Source organism: Haemaphysalis longicornis, unplaced genomic scaffold (genome assembly GCF_048455015.1).
Source record: "Haemaphysalis longicornis isolate Haplotype H1 unplaced genomic scaffold, Haemaphysalis longicornis Haplotype H1 scaffold_20, whole genome shotgun sequence".
Taxonomy (NCBI): domain Eukaryota; kingdom Metazoa; phylum Arthropoda; class Arachnida; order Ixodida; family Ixodidae; genus Haemaphysalis; species Haemaphysalis longicornis.
The window spans coordinates 3191891-3198251 of NW_027526296.1; positions in this window are offsets into that span (position 1 = coordinate 3191891).

The following is a 6361-nucleotide window of genomic DNA, read 5'->3' on the forward strand; positions in this document are numbered from 1 at the left end:
AGCCCGAATGGCACGTATTGCAGAACCCGGGCATTACCTCACCGTTTTCGGCGGACGTCATAACACTACGCAGGCCGGCGGAGGCATTCGTTTCCGCCGAAGCTGCGCTGCCTGAATGTGCTAGGTCTACTATCGCAGTGGATATTCGATTACCGCTGCAAGCATAGGCCCGGATGTCGACCTTTATTGCGATTCTCGGCTATGCCATCAGTTCCTTTCCCCAACGCGGAACTTTCTTCCCGCCAAGAGTGCCTGCCCTTCCGGCAACGGGTGATACCTAAAGTTGTGGCTGCGTGTAGCAGTTCGTTCACGCTGCCGACGCCATGACGGCCGCTCACCAAGCCGCCCTTGTCACACGTTTCTACCAATCGTCGGATAATCTCGGCTACGTCGCATAGTTTTCCTTACCACAGGAGGGAGGGGGGTGGGGCGACGTAGCACTGGCGGCCCTCCCAAACCTGTTCCGTCGGGGCGATAAATGAGGTCAAATTAAGCTACGTCTCACGCGTCGCATACCCTATATCATTCATCCAGAGTATTCTGTTGAAATAAGGAATCGAACTGTAATATAATATTAACCCCGGAAATTGGTGTCAGTATATTTACAAGCCGACAGCCCCTGCCCCCCCCCCCCCCCACCCTCACAACCCAGACAAATATTTTCGTCTCGGGCGCAAAACTGTTGGCTCAAAACTATCGCTTTTTTTTTTAACCGCCGGGTTATTTCCTTGCCATTGAAGCTTAAAGGAACCATGAATTCGAGCACACAAGTTTGGTTCATTCAAAAGATTGTCTCGTTAGAATCATACTGACACCACTTTTAACGTAAACTCCGCTCAAATAAGCTACACAATTAGGAAAAACGGGAATGGTCATGCGACCCACCAGCTCATTTCCCGCCACAGAACCTGTGATGTCACATGAGCTAAGCTCTGCGATTGGCGGAGGCTGGAAGAAGCAGACGCAAATTAGGTAGAGCTTACAAACTAGACGAACGAGCGCTTTGCGCTTAAATTTAGGGCACATTCTTTACAAAGCAATAAGAATGATGGGACAAACAGTGGAAGTTACGAAAGCACATGTAAACATAGAAGTACTGATGCGTTCTGCTGTTCGTACTGCGCACAGCATGCTTGGTTTAGCTGCACAGCACTACGGGGCTTGGGGTTGTCTCAGACGACACTGGCCGATTGACGCAAGCAACGGTGTCTTACGTGACCCCATTTGTCGAGCAAGCACTGTTTCAGGGAACGAATATTTTCTCCCAGAACAAAAACAAGCCAGGTTTAAATGCGGGCAAAAACAAACCAAACGCTTGCCACGGTATGGTGGCGCCATCTAGGTTACGGAACGTAAAGAAACGCGGGAACAAACCAACACCGCTGTACAGGGTGGAGACAACCTTTGAACGGTCCCGTGCCGTCGCAATTGGGCCAACGGGCTCAACGCATTATTCTTTTCGTTTCCCACGAGACCTAGCAACGCGAAACAGACAATATGATTCAAACTTCTTCAGTAAACCGCGTTGCGGCGATAATTTTAGCGCGGTTTTGACACAATGACTTGCTTCGGCCGTGAGCGAGCAACCGAAAATGGCGGCGCCAGCGTATACGTGTCTCTACCCTGTACGGCGGATGCGTGAATGAAGGTACTCTAGGCTGCAGAGCGGTCGGTTCCTGTTATGTCATTTGGGACCACGAAAACGCACGATTGAGCGGGAAAATCAACATTTTAACCTAAATTGTTTAATTTCTCAGTGAATAAAGCACCGTTTGCATCCGGACAAGCGCTGGGGGCACTATAAAACACGAAATCTTTCGAATAAAACCAACTTGCATTTTCTCTTCATGGCTCCTTTAAGCTGTGCTCTGTTGTTCTGCTCCGAACTTTCTCATCGAAGGTTGCCAACTTTGCACCGCAGAGATCCCAGATGCATGTGGAAGATTTCTTGCCTGTAAAGCGTGCTTTGCCCTCATGTCAGCAATGCTGCGGAGAAGGCGTTTAAGACAAATCTGAGAGATATATATATGTAAACTTTTTCAAAGCAGCCCATGCCCGGGCTGCCGCGAAAATTGGGTTCTGTTGGGCCGGGAATGTGCTTAAGATGGGTACTCTGTAAGATTCAGGCCTCGCACATGGGCAATATTCCGGGTGAGCGCGAAGCCAGAGAATCGGGCGCAGATCCGGTGGTGCAGCGGCCCAGCTTGCTCATGAATATAGAATGTGGGGTGGTAAAAAAATGGGGTTGAAGAAAGGGGGGGGTATCGCCTAGGGCGAGGACAAGTCCAGTAAATATGTTTTACGTCAGTACAGGCACCACACACCGTTCAGAGGGCCGTGCCAGTTTGGGTCATAATAAAGGGAAGAATGAGGTCCTAAGGGCGGGAGAGGGTCTGCGCCTGGCGGATTTAGGTACCTTCGCTACAGGTAAGATCATAGTAGGAGAAGCAAGGTTGCTGTACGAAGTGTGAAGGTCCTCCAGCTGTTGCCTCCGAGCCTTACCATTAGCGGCTCGCTCTTCTTTAGGGCTGTAGTCCTGGGGCCAGGGTTAAGGGTTACTCGGGTTGCGATTCGCAAGAGCGAGGGCATGAGCCATATCGTCCCTTAAAGGGACACTGAAGTGATATGTAAACATTGCGGGATTACTAGCGCAAATTGTAGTCCGGAGTCCCCAGGCCATGTTTCGACCACTCTAGGCGCGTTTACGCGATTTTATTTAGTAGAAAAACTAATTCGAAAACGCTGTCCTCCTCTCTTTACGCTCGCCCATTTTCTGTGGCGTTTTCGTGTGACGTCAGGAGGGGATGAGCTGGCAATTGGCTGCGCCGCGGCTGCGCTACTGCACGGCTCCCCGGCCGACAGAGTCAGTGGGCCCAGCGTTTCGTCCGCCGGCCACCGGCGGGTCGTCGCAATCAAGGAGGTTAAAAAAAAATTGCTTGGTCGCAATTCGTTCGCTTAGTTGAAACGAAGCCAGGACACGTTTGTGAATGGAAGAATGTGCCTTTCTTTACTTGGTTTGTTTGTACACTGTATCTAGCTCCAAGTCAAGGTCGCTTCACACAAGCGCTGCACATGCGACGCTTCGCTGACTGGTACGCCAGTAGGAAAATATAAGGCCTCTTGAAGGCGGGAGAATAGTCAGCGAAGTCAATATAGGTACTAAGCAAATAAAATCAACTGATATTTTTACCGTACAGCGTAAAACTAGGGCGCGGGAAGCACTTTTTTGCGCTGGGCGAACAAGCACAGCGGTCAGCAGCACGACTACGCATCTGCGAACGCTTTTCCGTCTACGAAATGCAATTGCTAGACGTGAGCTTCTGTGGAAACTCGGGCGACGATTACTGCACGATCGCAGTACAACAAATAGTCACCTAAGCGGCTTGAAATGCCAAAACTAAATAAAAGTGTAAACCGGTTGTATAATATATACCCTATATTAGCAAGGCCTTCGCGGCCCGCTCCGTAGCCTAGCAGTCTAAGGCGCTAGGAATTCATGGCAAATTTTTTGCGAGTCACGAGTTCAAATCCCCGCGGGTACGTGCTTTTTTTTTTTTGTAAGTTAACTTTTTTGTTTTCCGCCGATGTTTTCTATATTGAGTTCACCTTTTTTGGGGCCGCAACGTTCATGGCTACACGAACTAGTTCACAAAACGCGCGCAGGCTGGCACTGGCGCGCTAGCGAGTTCTCGCTGGCGTGCTGTTGCCATAAGCACCGACTGCTTGCAGGCAGTGGGCACAGGCCAGAATGAACAGACCCTTGGCCTGGTGCGAACACGCTTTTTACGATACAGGCATGAGGGAGGCAAGCTCCAAATATGGGGGAAAAGCGCATGACATTTGGGCGTCTGCGGGTACGCGGAGGGCGTTCATGCACTGCGTAGGTCTCGGCTAGTGAATGCTACGATTCCAAGCCGTCCTGGGAGGCTTATCTTGTGCATTTTACAGCCGACAACATGGCAGAAGCGCGGTACGATGATTACTGAGATATTGAGAATGCCCATCCAACAAAGCCATTGGTTATGTTTTACAGAACCGAAACCGAAACCGAAACTTGTGTGATTGTTAACCTTGGGCATCGTCCAATCACGGCGCCCCTCCTCTCAACGTCACAGCCTTAGTTGGTGCGGCCGCCGCAAACCGCGCATGGTAGTTTTTCTTCTTTCGCGCTTTGTAAAATAATTACCGATTTGTCAACCGGATAAACGATGAAAAGTGTGCTAATTTGAGCCAGTCTACGCAGTGCAAGCAAAAACGGGAGCTTGACAAATTCACTTCAGTGTCCCTTTAAAGCTATTCCCTAGTGTCCGGGCACCCATTCCAGAAAGACATGCAGGTGGCTGCGGGCGGCCATGTAGAATGGCAGCACGTGATGAATGTGCGCAGGTAAGGAGTTAGTTGCAAATTATCGGAGGGCTCTTTGACTGTCCGTGCGGACCTTCGCAAGTCAGATGCGAAGGCTGAAGAGACAGCGGATCTGGAGATGTTCATTAGCTCTAACTTGGTTTTTCTTACGTCTGACCATCCTATCGGAAAATCGGACACTGATTCCGCCCGAGCGCACGCCGTCTCTCTCAACTAGGAGAACACCTGCACGTCAGAGCTTACGTCATCACTAGGCGCAGCTATATATATAGTCACCGACGCGCGCCTCCCTATCCGAACATCTGTGCCGCTACGCGCATTTCCTACACCTGCTCGTCGGCTACTTGACTCCTCGCCACTTCCCCTCACATTATTGGCCTAGCATTTTTCTCATCTCCGCTATGCTGAGCCGATTTTTGAGCGACGCCAGGCATGGCTGGAAGTCAAGCTCAAACAGCTACGCTGTTAAAATACAATCTGGATGCACGAAAATTTGGAGTGGGGGTGGAGGTTTAAATAGAAAGAATGGCAAAAAACACTTGGCATGGTCTATTGATTTTTAACGAGGACGAGGAGGAATAAACGTCTCTATGAAACAGGTAGCCTTAGGGAAGAGTCCTTATTCCAGAACCCCTTGAGACCATCCAGTTTTTGGGCTCTCTTCACCAGCCAAAGCTGGTCGTCAGTGTCCGAACCGGACAGCGCTCTGTCCCAGGCTCAGGACAGGGGAAGGACAGAGGGGCAAGGCGGTGGTTCTTACCAAAGCCGCACATAATTTGGTAGAGGGTGCCCGGGGGCATCGCAGTGGCCCCCCAGGAGTACAGTGTAGAGGCCAGATTGTGGGCTCTGGTGGGGTGGGGAAAGGTGTTGGTTTGGATGTCTCGAAGGTGGCGTTCTTGTGCTTTTGTGAGGTTTTCGTGTGGAAGGGGCTATATTACCGCGAAATTTGCCCTCTGGTTTATTTATTTGTGTGTCATGTTGCCAGCGTCTGGCAGCGCCAACATTTTTTTTTTTCCTGGATGTGAAGCGCGTGTTCTCGTGTCCTTCTTTTGTATGACGCGCAGGCTATCTTCTTTGATAGGAAGAGCCATCTGCCGTCAGTAGATAGAATTTTCACCTTTGCCACGCGAAGTACTTCTATTCTATGCACATGAAAACCGGGTGCTGGCAAACAGTATGACGGGAAGGACTGTGAGGAGACAGTGTTTATAACGCAAGACGGACTTTATGAGACCAAGGTGATGCGTTTTGGACTGTACAGGGCAACTACAACGTTCTAAAGAGCCATGTACACTGTGCTATGCAGTCTTAGGTGGCACACCTGCCCCGTATACATCGACGAAGTTGCCGTATTCCCCCTGAGCTTCGGCGAGCACTTCGCAAGGTTGGAGTCTGTACTCGAGGCAATCCGATCATCAGAATTAACGTGGAAGCCTGAAAAGGGCTGCTTTAGGTACGAGGAACGGGAGTGTTTGGGCCACGTCGTCATCGCCGATGGAGTCCTTACTCACCCAGCGAAAACGTCAGCCATATGACTCCCCGAGGCCTAACGACAAGAAGGGTGTGCGAAGACTCCTCGGAGTGTGCGAGTACCACCGGCGCTTCGTCGCAAACCTCGCACTCATTGCATAGCCACTCACTCGCTTGTTGAAAGACAGGCCCCCTTTGTGCAGGGAAGATGGCCAAGAGGGAGCAAAGCCTGCCTGTGCTCCCTCATTTCTGGGAAAACGCCGAAACAAATGCGCGCAGGCGCCACCGATATAGGCACACTGCACCAGACAGAGGCCGCTGAGAGCGCAGCACTTTTCCTGATAAAGTTGACTGTAACGCACGCTAGAGCATCGACAAAGGAATGGCGATTTCTGGGCCCGTTATCACCGACTGCCTGCAGTGTGCCGTGCTAGCGGTCTACGGCGCCTACGCTAAGACAAGGCCACGGTGTAAGAAAATATTCTTGCACCGTGGACAAGGCGCAAAGAAAAACTGCCGTGATTAT